Here is a 17,823-nt window from a genome sequence, read left to right as displayed (position 1 = left end):
GCCTTAGGCCAGGTACTGTATGGAGTCCAGGTATGACTTCATGCTAACAATAATGCCTCTAAGTAACTCCAAACAAAATTTCTAAGATCTATACTTCAGCACCCAAAGAGGTTACTGATGCCCACCTAGAAGCAGGAATGCCTAAAACTGAGATTAGTGCATGGAAGGTGATGTTAAACTACTGGCTGAAGGTCCAGTTCTTGCCCTTGGGACTACTTCCATTAATAATGATTGATTATTGTCTCTTCGGCAAAGTCTAAGTCTAGTGCATATAGTTCCACAGCTTATAAGTAGAAACTGTACATAAAACAACTCCTCGTAGAACCACTCAGATTGAGGACTTCTACATTGTTGGAAGATCATCTGCCAAACTTTACCCAGAGCTGCTCTCCTAGGTATCTTGCCTTCAAAATATGCATAGTTACAGCCCTGCTGCTAATATGACATATTAAATATGTACATGCCACTCATTACAACTTTGAGTTTGATTTATTCATGTCATATTGGCTTTTGTTATGTATTAAATGCTCCAACTTGCATATTGTTGCATGTCCTCTGCTTATTTTAAGGAAGTCTGTTGCATATAAACAGAAAGCCTGGGACTCCCTTTTCGAAATCATTTATGGAATTTCTTGAGGTCCACATGCTTTCCCCGTCTCTGTTTATGTATGCAGAAGTCCCACAGCTCAAGCTCCTTGGCAATTCAGAGATGGGGCAGGAGGGCAGATGAGAAGACAGTCAAGCAAAGACTGGTGGATATTATGGACAGGATGTACAAACATTCTCTTTGATGTGCTATCTGACTATATCCATGGGGATTTTAAAGCTGGGAAGCTTTAGAATATACATACATGATATCCTGCCTGCACTTTAAAATAGTTATGATTATTTTATAGCTTTTAAATAATGTTTGATTCTTTTGCATATGTACTATATGGCTAGGCTTGGGTGAAGTAGATTTTTAAAAGGGAGGCATTCAGGTAATAGAATTCAGAAATTGCACCCTTGACCTTTCTTTTCACTTGTTCTTTATATGTACATGGTGGAAAATGGAATCATTTTGTGTTAAAAATTAAAACAACAGGATACAATTATGTTATGGGAAAGTTGAGATACTCCATCATTTTGGGCTCATTTGTTGACCATCTATTAAGGCCATCCATTGACCATTATGTAAAGGTAAGCAGTCTCAGTGCTCAGATAGGAAACCAGGAAGAAATCCCAGGGCTAGACTGGCAGTTCCTCCCCCCACAAAAACTAAACAAAATGCTAGGAGAATTATACCTGGTAACTTTCAGCTACATTTGAAAAAACTAATCTAGGTTTATAAACAATGCTTTACAATCTATGATCATTGGTTTATGAATTTTACAGCATTTTTAAAAAACTGCAGAATCGCTAAAGTACCTTGAATGTGCTAAGAGAATGGTATAATTTTGCTAAATAGCATTGTAAGAGTCATCAGTCTAGTGGTTAAGGTTTTGTTCTAGGAGCGGGGAAAATCTGACTTCTAGAGCTGCCTTAGGCATGCAAAACTCTGGGTGACCTTAGATGTTTTCTCTCAGCTCTGGCAAGAAGGCAATGGGAAACCACTTTTGAAACTACTGCTTAAAAACGGCACAGACTTGTTGAGTCAAGTCTGACTTGAAAGAACAAATATATATACACTAGACAACCCATGACCCACTGGGTCATCATTTCAGAGATATCTCCTTACCTAAACAGAGAAACAGAATGACCAAGGGCAAAAAAGGAGGGGGAGTGTGAGTGACACAACTTGCTGCCAGCTTCTCCATTGACTTTGCTTGTGGAAAGCTGGCAGGGAGTGTCAGAAATCTTCCTTCCTTCCTTCCTTCCTTCCTTCCTTCCTTCCTCCCTCCCTCCCTCCCTCCCTCTCCACATATAATCTAGGTTTGTGCCATTTGCTCTCGACTCACAACTCTCAGGAGAATCCCAGTGAAGCCTCCTCCTCTTCCTCACCTCACCCATGGAACTGCCTGCCACTTTGCTGGAGGGAGGTGGAACAAAGGGAGACATAGACTGAAAAAACTGCACCCCCACTCCCCATTCTGATATGTCCCCAGGGGCCCCCTCCCTCAAAGGAGGAAGAGGGCTCACCCGTCAACTACTGGTGTCCCCCAGCCAGCCCTACTTCACCAGCAGGCATCCAAATCACTCCCTCATCCTTCCCTCAGTGCCCACACACTTTAAGAGATTTCAAATTTCATTTCCAAAGCAGCCAATCACTGCTCTCCTATTGGGCCTTGCCATCAGCCAATTGGCCACAGGGGACAGAGGGAGGTAGGAAAGAAGTCAGGGATACGCCCATGACAATCATGTGACCTGGGCTGACCACAGCAGTGCAGCAGTACAGCAGTGCTGAAGCAGCCACAAATTTCCCAAATTTCAATCCCACAGGAATAATGGGTCCCAGATTTTGGATGCATTCTGTAAGTTAGCCCAGTTGAGGTACCTTGGTTCAAAAATTGTTGCCCTATGACACACTTTTTCTCCCAGTTGAAGGTTACAGACACAAGAGTTTTAGTAGTACATAGATGTGTGTGTGTGTGTGTAGGTGCGCACACACATGTGTGCATATATTGTTGCAGATTCCCAGAAGATAAGTATGTAATGGGTTATTTATTGAGCCTTTTTTTTTTAAATTCCCCCCAAATGAAAAACAGTACTATACCTTGTGCATTATACCATTTTACACTTTGAATTCTGGGAGAAGACATTTGTGAAAGTCGTCCAGGGCTAATTTCTAAGCAGTACATTTCTGCTTAGAAAAGTGTTCTGTATGGATAGGAGTTTTAGCTGCGTGGGAGGGAAGAATGTTTCACATCTCTTTGAAAATGGAGATCTCATCTATACATTTGTAAAGACTCAGGAGTCTTTCTGACATTAACTCTAGATGATACTGAGCAGGAACATCAGCAATTGCTTTTGATCAGACAAAACTATTTCTTCCCTTAGCCAAATCTATGGATTCAGGTAACAGATTTCCTATCCCAATTTGTTGTTTGTTCTGGGAAAACCCAGGAATATTTTGCAGGCAGTACATGTGCTCAACCAGCCCTCCTATGTATAAATACACAAAGAATATTATCTTGATTGACAAAAAGATCAAACACTTGCCATGAAGTTTCCATACAGAAAATCAGAGGACAGGAAATAAAAAAGATGAGAGGTAGGGATCTGACAGAAAACATCACAAGAAATAATAGAAATAGGATGTGGGAGTGGACAGATACAGTGCCCTGCAAAGCAGGCAAATAAAGGGATCTTAAAGTGAGTTGAAAAAAGTTAAAATACAGTCTAAAAGAAAGATGGGAGGGAGGCCTGCATCCCTAGAATTTTGCGTTATGATTTGAAGATGGTTGGAAGTTTTGTATCTGCATCAGAGCCCAGTAAGTTAACCAATAATAGTGCTGTCAGAATTAGGCACATGATGATTTATTTCCTTCCTTGCACAGCTTGTCTCAATTTTGTAAAGAAAATGTATTTTCAATTACTTTAACAGCAAGATAAATGAAGTGGAAGAGTACAGTGTGATTACCTATCTAGAGGAATATTTGTACTTTAGCAAAATAACCCCTTCATTTCTAGCCTGTAACATTGCTATCTTTTCCACACACCCACAGAATTGTGCTGCAATGGAGGTTTTTTGCAGAAGTCTTGCCCATCTATTGCCTTATCTGGGACATGGGATTAATACTTATTTCCATTTCTCTTTTGCCCTCCCATTCTTTACCTTCTTTTATTTTCAAATCACCCTACCTCAGCTTTAAAAAGAAGAAATTAATCTACAGTGGGTATACTTGTTAAAATATATGTATTGTAATGCTGCATGTTTTGTAGTTGAAATGTTTTCCTTGCCTCTGATAAGGCAGTGAAATGCATAGCCTCATGATATCAAAATGTACCTAGGGTAGGTAGCCAATGCTGGTCAGTGACTGTAGTGAAGCTGGTCAGTGACTATAGTAAAGTCACTAAACACAGACTTGTTGCTAAGGTTGGAAGGGAGGTTATAAAAGATCTCCAATCTCAGTGGCAGGTCAGCACTTCTGTGGGAACCACCCTGTTCCTTGTTTATAGAGAAATTTGTTGTTTCAAATGCAATCTGTTGAAATCATTTGCCCTTTTCAGTCATTCACATTTGATTTACAAGTGTACAAGGGCTAGCCTTCCATTAATAACAAGATGGCCACGTGGCTTCTTACAGATATCCCCTATGGAAATAGAAGGCTAACATCTTCCAATTGGGAAAACTGCAAATTCACTGTATTATTAAAGTTTCTGCAAATGTGTATGAGTGTTAATGTTTCAGAGTATGCATTAGGGTAAACACATGACAAACTTTAGTGAACTGAAGTTGACCTTTAAACTACAAAGGAGAGCACACATAGAGTGACAGGAAGATGAATGGTGTGGTCAGGCAACCAGCTCTCTTTCCATTCTCTTCCGTATAATTCCAACCATATCCACCACCCCCATTTATTTATTAAGCAGGGAAAAAAATCAACAATATCAATCAGAGATCAATTCGTAAATAATGAAACTGTGAGCTAAATACTGGGGTTTATTCCTCTCATTTTTACTGCTAAATTAAATTGGAAATTACACATTCTGTCCACATGAATACCAAACAGGGCTGTCATAACTGATGAGAAAACACTGAATACCAAAAGGAGTAATGAAGATTATTTTTTGTGCTCAGTTCTGCCAACTGTTGTTTCTATGCTGTGATGAATTTCAGTAACATGACAAATTAGTGTTAAAAAAAAAAAAAACCAAGATCATTCAACCAGTGCTTATTTCAAACTTTACTGCACCATGGGTTTAATCTTCCTTTAATAGATTATGTGTCAAATTTGTCTACATTAGCTGTGAAAATTAATTATAAGCCCCACAAAAATATATTCAATGTGATCCCAGATTTGTAGCTGTCTTTGTGTCTACAAAGTATCGAATGTTTAAAATACAGCAGAACAAGAAAGAAATACAGTATATTTGAGAAGTGAGTGAAAATGAAACATCAAGAAATAAAGAATCAGGGCTTGAGCAGGTGTAGAAATACTTCATGTTTGTAGGGAAAGATGAACTGTGAAGAGAGCATCAGTTCCACATTCCATATTGCATGAAAATCCTTTATCCTTTATGACATCAGATATTGTCACAAATCCAGTTCAGGATTTTGCACTTGTATTCCTGTTCAAGTTGAAGGAGAATTTAATGCACTTTCCCCCAGCTTTCAGTCTGTTTGGGAGCAGTATTGTATGGGGGGGGGTGTGCGCGCACACGCACCTTCAAGTCAGTGTTGACTCCTGGCAACTGTCTGGACAAGTCCCTAAAGTTTTCTTGGCAAGATTTCAGAATTTACCATTGCCTCTAGGGCTGAGAGAAAGTCACCCAGCTGCCTTTGTACCCAAGGCAGGACTAGAACTCATGGTCTCCTGGTTTCTAGCCTGGTGCCTTATCAACTACACCAAACTGGCTCTCTAAGTATTACCAGCCTCTTGATTCCAATCTAGCATATTGTGGCATCTCACTCCAGGCAGTATTGTCTCTTGGCCCAGACAAAGCCTTAAGGGAACTCAGAGGATCTGGGATTTAGACCTACAGAATTATAGGGCCAAAATCATCCATCCCTATTATGGTGCAATTGCAGCTTCTCCATGGACAGTTCCTACCTACTTCTGTAACATCCCGAATATCTCAAGGGACTTTTTCACTTGGCTTGAACTGGCGCACTAGTTATTATGGAGACTACAGTTGAATATACTAGTCTCCCACACAACAGTCGTATGTGCTTCTGCTCAGATATAGAGGTAAAGTCAATAACCCATGTATTGCTACACTGCCCATTGAACCACCCATGACGTCTGGCACTCATAAACCCAATTATCAGAAACCCTAGTTTTCTTTCTGATCAAGAAATTACAATCTTTCTTCTGTAAGACTTAACTTGGACAAACCACTACAAAGGTTGCCGAGTTTCTTGCAATAGCTAGGGCTTGCAGAAGCCAGGTGATATCCTTGTCTTGTTATTCATTGTTTCATAACATTTTGTTCTGTTTTTATTCTATATTTTAAATTTCATAGCTGTATTTTATTGGTCTTTTAAATTCTGTATTTGTGTTTTATTGGTCTCTTTTGGCCTATTCTTGTCTTGTGATACTAACTGCACCCAGAGGTGAAGGAAAAAGAGATGGGCCGTGCTGAGGATAATTTGTTGATACGTGCAGGGAAGGAAGCCCACTGTGTGCATCATACCCAAGGCTCTCCACTCCAATATATAGCATCTGTCCAATACACTGTATGCATCCTCACTCCTAGATGACAAATGGAATATCTAGTGGTCCCCACTGAGAAACATTACTTGAACCCCCAGTGGATGTTGTGGAAGTTATGGAAGTTTCCTATGATAACTGAATTAGACAAATCACATGGAAAATCACTCACTCCTGAGGATCAATTTTGCACTGGTCAGATTCCTGATTCAGTGTATAAATTCAGATTTCTTCTTTGGATTTCTTGTTCAGATTATCTAATCTCGATGTGGCTAGCAAAGAAAATTACCTCCTTAAAATTACTGAGCAGCTGATAGGGATTGTTTTGTGAGGAATCTAATTTACTTGCAGAATTACATATAATTTCGCACTTCATTTTTTTCACTTCATCGCATAATTAGTCATTACAGAGAATCAAAACTATTGTTTTCTCCTTAAGAACAAAGGCCTTGGGAACTGCTAATTATACCACAGCTCAACATTTTCCCCTTTCTTTCTTCTTAATAGGCTTTTCTGAATATGAAGCTTTGCATTTGACAGTTTTCCAGAGAAAGAAGTATTTTTCCTTCTCATAAGACGCATAGAACAAAAGAAAAGATGCTTACCTTACTTAACAGTCTTTAAGAAAAAAAGATAATCTCTCCCTTCCCTATAAATTTAGCAAGGAGTTTTAGCTAATTGTACATTAAGCACTCTCCATCATAACCTACACTCCAGCTGCATTAAAATAGAAATTCCAAGCAAACAAATATGGTCTCATTAATTCTATTTTTGGTGTTTCACAATTTCTAATTCAGTAGGACTTTTCTCAAGAATAAATCTGAAAATAGCTCCTGTATAAGTGGAATATTTTGAGCCAATATTTCCATCAACAGTAATACTGTGTTACTCTGAACAGAAATGGAGAAAAAGCTTTAACAGAAGATCCAGTGTTACTGCAACCAGTTAAGGAGAACGTGTGGCAGGGGATAAATGTTACCTGCAGGAATCTGTGTTACAATAGGATCAGAAATCAGGAGTCTAATTGCACCTTTTCTACCAGACTCCTGATTTTGGTTACCATAGACTAGCCTGGCTTTACTCCTACAGTGACTAATAAGATCTGGTACTTGATCTTATCATATATACGTAGGCATAGTGTCAGGGTCAGGGTTGAGCAATTATTGGATGGCTTTTCTGTTTTTCAGTTTGTTTTGGGTCACTCATTATTTGCCACTTTTCGTATATGTATATGTATATGTATATGTATATGTATATGTATATGTATATGTGGAGAGAGAGACAGAGTTTAGTTGTAGTGGTTAAGGCATCAGGCTAGAAATCGGGAGACTGTGAGTTCTAGTCCTGCCTAGGCACAAAGCCAGCTGGGTGACCTTGGTCAGTCACCTTCTCCCAGCCCTAGGAAGGAGGCAAGGGCAAACCACTTCTGAAAAACATTGCCGAGAAAACTTCAGGGACTTGTCCAGGTAGCCTCCAAGAATCGGACACAATTGAATGGATATATGAATGGAACCATTCAATCCATTCACATGGATTGAATGGATAGACACACACACCTATTCCTTGCATGGTTTGCAGTGAATTTTTCACTTCATATTTCCTGGAGACGGTCTTTGATTTCAGTTGGATATTTCATGTTGCACTAGTTCATGATAGACACAAGCTATTTTATACTCTTCTTGTAAATGTGTTTTTTAGATTGATAGATCTTTGGGCTTATTACCTCATCATGGTTTATAGCACTTAAACATTCAACACTGTACACAACAACAGAATAAAATAATATAAAACATATAAGCTAATAATTCTAAAATGAATTATCTGAATTATTACAGTAGTAACCTAAAAGTTTTAGTTCCACCTTCTAGCGTATGATTTCCATAAAAGAGTTTTCCCTCATTAAACATTTTTGGGAGATTATCATGCTGTATGTGAGTATGTATGTGGATATCTCACTGTAGGAGTTTTGAGAAGAGAATTTTATTTTCTTTTACTAGTTTTCTTTTTCTTTAATCACTACAACAGAAATGAAATGCTTTAGGGCATAAAAAGAGTTCAACAATATATTGATGTTGGACAAGAAATTGCTGAAACACAACTCTCAATTTTTCTTTCATTGGCTATAGTTATAAGGGATAATGGGAGTTGGAGTTCAACAGTATGTGGTGGACATATTGCCTACCCCTGCTTTAGAGTTATTAGAACTGTGTAAGTCTGTGTGGTTTTAATGTGAATTTCAAATGCTGAGAGTACCAAAAGCTGTGCTATTAGGAGAACAAGGAATCCTAAGAGTCCTCACCATCAAGGTATGCCTTTCGTCTTGGTCATTGTCAGAACCTGCATCACCCAACTGTTGTTGTTTTCCATTGTATTCGCCACAGACTGCGAAATTGAGATGGTACCAGGAGCAAAGTACCCAACCCCAAAGATGTACTCAATGACCCAAAAGGAAATGGGGGCATTGAGGGAATTCATTGACAAAAGTTTGAGCAGAGGCTTCATAGTGCCTGCCAAATCCCCCCTGGCAGCGCCAGTACTTTTCAGAGAAAAGAAAGATGGGACTTTACGCTTATGCACGGACTATAGGGGGTTAAATGCAATATGCACAGAGAACAAATACCCTCTCCCATTAATAAAAGATTTGTTAGGCCATTTGGCAAAAGGAAAATTTTTTACCAAACTAGATTTGAGAGAGGCATATTTCAGGGTGCGTATAAAAGCTGGGCACGAATGGAGGACTGCATTCTGCTGCACCCTGGGACACTACATGTATCGAGTCCTCCCATTCGGATTAAAAGGCGCACCCGGGGTATTCATGCAGCTGATTAACGAGGTCTTGCACAAGTTCCTCTATCGTGGAGTGTAGGTATACTTGGACGACATTTTAATCTACACCGAAACAATGGAGGAACACGTGAAATTGGTCAGGAAAGTGCTGGAGAAACTGCTAAATGCGCAGTTGTATGCAAAATTATCCAAGTGTGAGTTCCATAAGGATTGCATTGACTATCTGGGCTACAGAATATCTAATAAAGGAGTGGAAATGGATCCCAATAAGGTGCGGGATGTCTTAGCTTGGGAGGCCCCAAGAACCAGGAGACAACTGCAAAGTTTCCTTGGCTTTGCCAACTTTTACAGACAGTTTATTCCTAATTTTGCACAAGTAGCCCTCCCTCTGACTGATCTTTTAAAAATGAAGGACAAACCCTTGGCAGCTGCAAAAGCCCCCAGCGCCCCTTTAAAATGGACAGCAGAATGTCAGGAGGCTTTTGAAACCCTCAAGAAAGTATTCACTGTTGAACCCATCCTAAAACACCCAGACCCAGCAAAGCCTTTTGTTATCCAGGCAGATGCCTCAGACGTAGCCATTGGAGCAGTCCTCTTACAAAGGGATGAGGAAGGTGTGTTAAAACCATGTGCTTACTTATCTCGCAAGTTCACTGAACCTGAGCGGAGGTGGCTAGTGTGGGAAAAGGAGGCTTTCGCAGTGAAATGGGCTTTAACAAATTGGCAGCATTTGCTGGAGGGAGCAGAAGAAACTTTTGAGGTTTGGACGGATCATAAAAATTTGGAGGCTTTGACAGCACCCAGAAAGTTGTCTCCTAAACAGATAAGATGGGCACAGTTCTTCAGCAGATTTAATTTCACTTTAAAATACTTCCCAGGAGGGAGGAATTTCTTGGCAGATGCTCTCTCCAGGCTGCCCCAGCACAATAGCCAAAGGGAGAAGGTGGTGTCAGCTGTAATCCCAAACCGGCAGGGGCCAGAACTGGCAGCTGCAGTCACTAGATCACAAAGTACTGCCACCAAAACCCTCCTCAAATCAGAGTTCTTAATGGACTTAAATCGATTCCTGGAACAGGACGAGTGGTTCCAGGAGAATAAAGAGGAACTAACCCAGAGGGAGGGGGCATGGTGGAATGCAGATAGACTGTATGTGCCCCAGGAGGCTCGCAAAATGGTACTACAAAGGTGCCATGATGATAAAACAGCAGGACACTTTGGCTTTGTCAAAACTTTACATCTACTCCGCAGGCAATTTTGGTGGCCTTCGCTCAGGAGAGATGTGGCAGAATATGTAACTACCTGTCCTGTATGCGCTATGGCCAAAAGGCAAGGGGGGAAACCCCCTGGGTTATTACAAACTGTGGCCTGCCCTGAAAAACCATGGAAAGAAATAAGCATGGATTTTATTGTAGGCCTGCCAGAGAGTAGGAAAATGACTGTGATTTGGACTGTTATTGATCTCTTCTCTAAACAAACTCACTTCATCCCGTGCAAAGCCATTCCTTCAGCGCCTGAACTGGCTGCCTTGTTTATACAACACATATACAGATTACACGGTTGTCCTGAAAGAGTGATCAGCGACCGGGGGGTCCAGTTCTCCTCTAAATTCTGGAAGCCATTTTTAACCCTTTTGGGGTCTAAGCAAGCAATGAGCTCTTCCTTTCATCCTCAAACGGACGGAGCGACAGAGAGGAGGCATGCGGGGTTGGAACAGTATTTGCGATGCTTCATAAACCATCAACAGGACAATTGGGTGGACTTATTACCTTATGCTGAAGTGGCTTACAATAATGCTGTACACGATAGTACTGGGCTGTCACCTTTCCAGATTGTATCAGGGCAAGAATTTGTACCTATACCTGAACTCCCCCATGCTCAAACAGGGGTTAAAACAGTAGATGAATGGGGGGACAGGATAAGGGGATTGTGGCCTATCGCAGAAAAAGCGATTGCAAAAGCTAGAGAAAGTTATAAAGCACAAGCAGATAAGAAGAGAGCACCACATGAACCGTGGAAAGTGGGGGACAAAGTGTGGTTATCTACCAAGAATCTGAAATCTTCCAGGACATGTAGAAAGCTTGATAATAAATACATAGGACCTTTCACAGTGGATAGAGTAATTAATCCCGTGTCTGTACGCTTGAAACTCCCCAAAACCCTCAGGAAGATTAATCCTGTCTTCCACAGTGAACTATTGAAACCCTACAAGGAATCTGATAAATGGAGGCCAGTAGTGCCCCCTCCTGAACCTATTATGATTGAGGGGGAACAACACTTTGAGATCAGGGAAATATTGGACTCTAGAAACTTCAAAGGAGACATTCAGTATTTGGTACATTGGAAACATTTCCCTAAATCTCTGGCTGAATGGGTCTCCAAAAGACATGTTAGAGCTCCTGATTTAATTTTGGGCTTTTATAAGAAGTATCCTAACAAACCCAGGTGAACATGTTGAACTCTATAGGATGTATGTTTTCATAATTCCAGTTCCTCTTTTCTTATTTCTAGGGCTCCTGGCCAGCGTGGTGAAGAGGGGTTTTTGGGGAGGCAGTATGTCAGAACCTGCCTCACCCAACTGTTGTAGTTTTCCATTGTATTGCATTCGTTGGGAGTTGGATTGATTTGCTTCTGCCACTTGTAAATAAGGAGGGGGGGTTAATGGTTGTAAGGGGAGTTGGGAAGCAGGTTAACCATATATGGGCAATTTAGACTGGCTTGATTGCCGGCCAGGCAGCTGGGGCCCAAAGAACCAGGAAGAAGCTCGGGGAGGAAGGAGAGAGGTCAACAACAGGTGAAGAGGAGTCACGACGCTAGGCAATAAGGGGAGGGGAGATAAATAGAGGGAGGTTTACCCAAGGCGTTAGTTTTAGCAATGTTCTGTTTACAAGCTACATGTACCTCTTAATAAAGAAGTATTTATCTGATCCAAGCCTGGTTGTGTGAGAATGCTTCAGAACTGAGAGTTGGACATTGTGGACTTGACATTCATGTTCCTTATATCAATGGTGTCTCATTATGGCCTGCCAATTCAAATTCTTAATGGAAAAGGAACATAAGGAATATCTGTGAAGTTCTGATTGAGCAACCACACTGACTTCACTGTTGAAAGAATTTAGAAAAGGAGATTGAAAATAGTACATATTGTGTCTGCTAGTCAGAGGACCATAGTAATCATCATCATCATCACCACCACTGCAACAATAAACAAATGCATATTGCTTGCTTGCGTTTCCTTTTTTTAGTATTTCTTTCTCTTACTTCAATTGTTGTAAACCAAGTGCTATTTTCAGCATCTGCACTGAGATCAGAGGCCTGGATGTTGTTGAGAAAGCTTACCAGCATATTCTTAAAAGCAACTTGTGGCTTTATCCTTCTTTGATCATGCTTAATCATGTTTAGGTATGGTTGGTGTTGCTTTAAAAATGCCTTTGTTATTTTTAGCACACTTCACCACAGATCAAAACTGGGGAGGGGAAAGGTTTTGTCAACCCTTTAATCCTAACACTATTTCATTGTGTATTTTTTGGAATATGTATAAATCAGTTGTTGAATTACTCCACATTGTTGTTGAAGGCAGATGTATAATTGGCAGGTCAAAGGGGACTCTTCACTCCTGCTGTAACCCACTTTTGTAACTTGTTCTACAAATCACACACATATATAAATGGTGCTTAAAACAAGTGCAGGATTAAAGAGATGGTGCATTTGAAAGTTGCCAGAAATAGAGCAGAAGCAGGTTTCCAATCCCCACAAGAGTCTGATTAGCCATTGTGGAAAGAGAAGTCTGGATAAAATAAGTTTTGTTGATTTTAGTTTTATTTCAGTTTTTAATTTGACTTTTTAATGACTAAAGTTTTATGTTATTTATAATGGATTTTGTTTTTGTTGTTTTAATCAGTTGGTTAATTGCTTATGTGAGCTGCCCAGAAAGTTTATGAAAAGAGCAGGATAGAAACTCTGGAGTTACAAAGTCACATGACTGCGACTTGTAACTTCTTGCCAGCTTCCCCATTGACTTTGCTTGTCAGAAGCTGTCTGTGAAGATCACAAATGGCAATCACATGACCAAGGGACACTGCTATGGTCATAAACATCTGCCAGTTGTGAAGCACCCAAATTTCAATCATGTGACCATGGGGATGCTGCAACAATCATAAGTGCAAGGCCCGGTCATAAAGTTGTTTTTTCAGTGCCACTGTAACTTTGAACTGTCACTAAACAGAGCAGTTGTTAAGTGGGAACTACCTCACTTTGGAAATCTTGATGGAAAAGTATTATGGAAAAAAGTACAGTGTATTAGTATATTTTAAAGGAGGGGATTAAATCAATGATGTAATGTTAATAGCAGCTATTATTCTTATTTTTACATAGCATAGATAGATTTGATTTAAATGTATGCATCCATGTATTTATTGTACCAATGAACTGGTATTTTATTGCTTCAGTGGCACCCAGCAAGGACCACTGTATTGCAAGCTCACTCTTATAGAAGCCTCATGAGTTTTGAACAGCTTAATCCTTGTCTTTCTTTTACAATTTTCTTTGATTGTAATCAAGTAACCCTTGATTTAATGGAGAGATGTGGGGGAGGTTATCCATTGTTAAATTTTAGTGGGATTTTATGTATGCATATTTTAAGTATTTTACATAAGCATCCTTGTGATATCAACCAGGAACTTGCTTTCCCAGACAGGGAGTGGACCTGTTTCTCAAGCAGGATCTTCCTAAGTGAGCCATGGCTTAGGGTCATATAGGCAAGGAGATTGCTCCCAAATCCCTTCCTTTCAGCCAGATAGAAAAGGGTTGGTCTGTTACAACAAGGGCAGAAGCTGGGTACTGGGGCTAGGAAATATTTTTCTTGATGTTCTTCTTCTTGGAGCTTCTTTTAAGCCACTGTCTGTGATTTGAGCAGGTTTACATTTTTATCTCCTTTGCTACTGAATGTTTTGTGTATAATTACTAAACATGAGGGATTATAGTCTCTCTTTTCTTTTTCTTTTAAATGCAGTTTGAATTTATTTACATCTTCTAAGATGTCTGTGTCCCAAAAAGGGAAGCAAGAAGAGGTTTGATTTTGCTAGACACCACAGGGCCAGGACACAGTGTTATAGAAAATATTTCATTTTTTTCTCATCTAAAAGAAAAACAAATGTCAAATTTGTTTGTCAAATGTGTCAGAAAAACAACAAAAGGTGTTGGAGCCCTAACTCACAGGCCAGGGCTGGGGAAGTATGCTATGTGAGGTACCCCCATGAAAGATAGCTACCAGGCCACTACACCAAGTCAGCAGGGGGAGGCAGGGTATGTAGATCCTGAGGATTTCCAGGAGAGGAAGTTTTAGATCTTCAACCTTCACCTTTTGGACTGAGCTGGACCTCCAGTGAATAAAATAGTGAGTGAACTTTTAAACATTTGCAGAAGCATACAGTGTATGGATAGACCATTTGAACTTATGACAGGACTGAAAGAGTGGTAGTTGTGACAGGTCCTCATACTTACGGCCATCACAGTGTCCCATAATCACATGATTGTGATTTGCAGCCTTCCCTGCCAGCTTCCAAGAAAGTCAATGGGAAACCCAGCAGGAAGTCATAAGTTGTGGTCATGTAAGGTCCTTGCTTAATGACCTGTGCAGTCCTCACTTAACAATGACAGCCAGGACTGCCAGAACTTCTGTTGCTAAGTGGTCTGGTCAGATGGCTTTTTGACTTACAAACTCGTTGCTTAGTGGAGTTTCTGGTCCCAATTAGCACTGTTAAGCTAGGACTACCTGTATTTGAAAGCTCTTGAGCACTCACCATCACTGGAATGAGCTGTGCTGTTCTAAATGGACTGATAATATGACCTAGTAGAAGATAGTTTAGCATACTCACATTATGAAACCATGAATCTTTTAAGCATAGTTAGTCCTGGTTAGTACTTAGATGGGAGGCTCCAGGATACCAGGGCTGTAAGCAAGATGAGGAAGTCAAAAAAAAAAAAAAGTCCCAGAAGATGTTCTGTTTTGTTATGAAGAAGATGTGTCCTGTGAAGACACCAGGAGCTGAATGCAACTCAAGGGAGAATCCTCCTTTAATCAAAAACCTACTTTCCAAAATACGTTAACTATTAACTTGTAATCTTATATGTCAATTTCCGTTATATCCACCTGGATGCCTCTTTGTTTTTTGTTTTGTTATGTGTTGGTTGCTTGCTTGCTTGGGTTTTGTTGTTGTTGTTTTGGCTGCTTTGCCTTTATTATTTCCTGAATATAATTTAAAAGGAACTTGAAAATATTGGAACATAACAAACTGTTGGGAGAAGGTTACTAAAGGGAAGGAGTGTGTGTCTCCTGTCTTTGAGAAATTTACCTACTACATTCAAACACTGCAGGCTTAATTTGAAATCCCACACATTTTCAGTAAAGAGTAAATCTTCCGATTTGTTTTGAATATCATTTTAGGAAAACTCTCAAAACAATTTGGGATATGCATTTCCCTTTTTCACCAATGCATATACTAATGTTACTGAAACTCTTTTCAGTTGCCACTGAACTCCACAAACGTAACCTACAGAGATCCTTCATTCCAATACTTCACATCTATGTTCCCTCTAAAGTGCCCACATGTGCATGCACACACTGCTCATGAAACCCATGCACATGATAAAAAGTCCAGCACACACAGAATTAAGTTGTAATAATAATTATTAGAATGATGATGATGATGATGATGATGATGATGATGATGATGTTGATGATGTTGATGATAATAATATTTAGTCCCCGTAAACTCCAGACTGCACAAGCTTGCTGAGCAGCCTAACTGCTCTGCACTGACTCAGCAGGACCAGCAGGACCTCCCACTTAGTCCGTGACGTGGCAATGCCAAGGCACCCTCTCTGCCGAAGTGGCGAGTTTGGCCTTTGGCCTGGAATAGCAGGCAGATGGTCCTTTGCCAGCCTTGCAGTGATAGCCAACCTGCTCCAGACCCCAGAGCCTCCTGTGATGAAGGAGCACCTCCCTCCAAAAAAGGGTTAATTAATATCTGTTGAGTTTTGAACCATGTAAGATCCATTATCGCTGTTACCTTTATAACAATTCCCAAATTTAAATTAATAATAATAATAATAATAGTAATAATAATAATAATAATAATAATAATTAAAGTTTAGGTAATGTCACAAAGAATAGGAAAAAAAAATGAGGAGGGTATCAAAATGCTTTTTGTATAATGCTTTTCTTCTTTTCTTTTTCTTTCATTACAAAACCAAATTCTTCCCCCTTCCCCAGAAAAAGAAGCAGTTTTAAATGAGTACAAAATATTGATGGCAGTCATGAGTTGAAAGGAAAGGCACAATGAAAGGAAATTGTACTGCTTGGATGGTGTTTGGATGAAATGATCATTTTTATTGTTTTTATTGTTAGGGTTAGGGTTATTGTTTTATTGTTGTTGTAGACCACCTAGGATTATTGTATTTAGGACAGGAAGCCATGTAAGTTTAATAAATAAATACATACATACATTTGAAATTAAGCAAAAATAAAAGTATAAATGCTGTCATGTTTGTATTTGCAATTTACTCATATACTAGTATTGTGCCACACACATTTGCCCTTAGTTTGGGAAAAGCTGCACAAAACAATTGTTTCCCCACACAGAGCACTTGTCAGAACTTAGAGGGAACATTGCTTACAGTGTTCAATAGCCACTCAAGATCAAACAGAGCAGAGGCACATGTAAAAATAATGCCATTAAACTTCCCTGCTGAATCTTTCGATATGGATTTGGAGCCAGCAGCTCTCTGTAGGTGCATGAGAACAGCCAGATTGGAGCTAAGGAGCACATCTGCTTAATAATGCAACCTTATACAGAGGTGCTCAGAAATAAATTACACTTTGTTCTTTGCAACACACATAAGTGGTTACTGGGTTTACAACCTATCTGGTGATTCATTTATTTTCTTTTGTTGTACGTAAGTAGTTTCCAAGTGTTGTTTGTAATTCTCATGACAAAAGCTTGTACATATGTTTTCATATCCATTATACCTCTTGAAAGAACCCACATAAACCCATGAAAAAGTATATTACTTATATTCATATCATGAGAACTCAATCCAATTTTAAATATAATTTAAAAGAGTCACCCTCTGGGGGAGATGAGTGGCATACAAATTTAATTAATAAATAAATAAATAATTTTAAAAAAAAATCTTGTGTACACAGAAGCTTCTTTTTTTCCTCAGTTCTTTACTGCTTAACTCATAGATTCTTCTCAGATTTAAAACTGAGTTAATGAGAACTGAACTCCTCAAACAGAATGTTTATTTTCCCACACACTTTAAATTACCTTAAAATAATTGCTGTCTCTTAGGCTAGGGAAATGCAAGATCAATTTTTAGAACTGAGTAGGAAGCACTACATAGCCCTATTGTCTCTAAACCTATAGTCCAGTCCTTAGAAAACTTCATCCATTTCTTTTCAGGTTATTTATATTGATCATGGTTGAAACAACTTCCAAGGATATGGTGCTAGTTAAATTCATAGGGCAATAAGCAAACTCCAGGAAGTTGGGGAGTGTTGGGCTTCAGGGTTTAGTGACCGTGTTCTAGAGAACAAATTTCCAGACATTTTGTTTGCAACTGTGGCAAAAAAAAAAAAGTGGCAAAGTGGTCTGCAGAAATCTCTAGACCACAGTCACTAAACCCTGAAGCCCAACACTGCCCAACAGATACCAGCCATGAAAGCCTACACCAGTAAACTCCA

The 17,823-nt window shown here is 39.6% G+C and overlaps 1 protein-coding gene across 2 annotated transcripts in view; it reads left to right on the top strand.

Moving 5' to 3' along the window:
• Positions 1–17,823, top strand: part of SEMA3A (semaphorin 3A) — a 191,895-nt gene that overhangs the window by 142,492 nt on the left and 31,580 nt on the right. The gene's annotated exons all lie outside the window — the stretch shown is intronic.

The sequence above is a fragment of the Python bivittatus genome, unplaced genomic scaffold (genome assembly GCF_059951505.1).
Source record: "Python bivittatus isolate LINGU-HERP-01145 unplaced genomic scaffold, Pbiv_v1 ctg000120_np1212, whole genome shotgun sequence".
Classification (NCBI taxonomy): Eukaryota; Metazoa; Chordata; class Lepidosauria; order Squamata; family Pythonidae; genus Python; species Python bivittatus.
The sequence above is the reverse complement of the archived record's forward strand: the minus strand, read 5'-3'. Positions and strand labels throughout refer to the sequence as shown.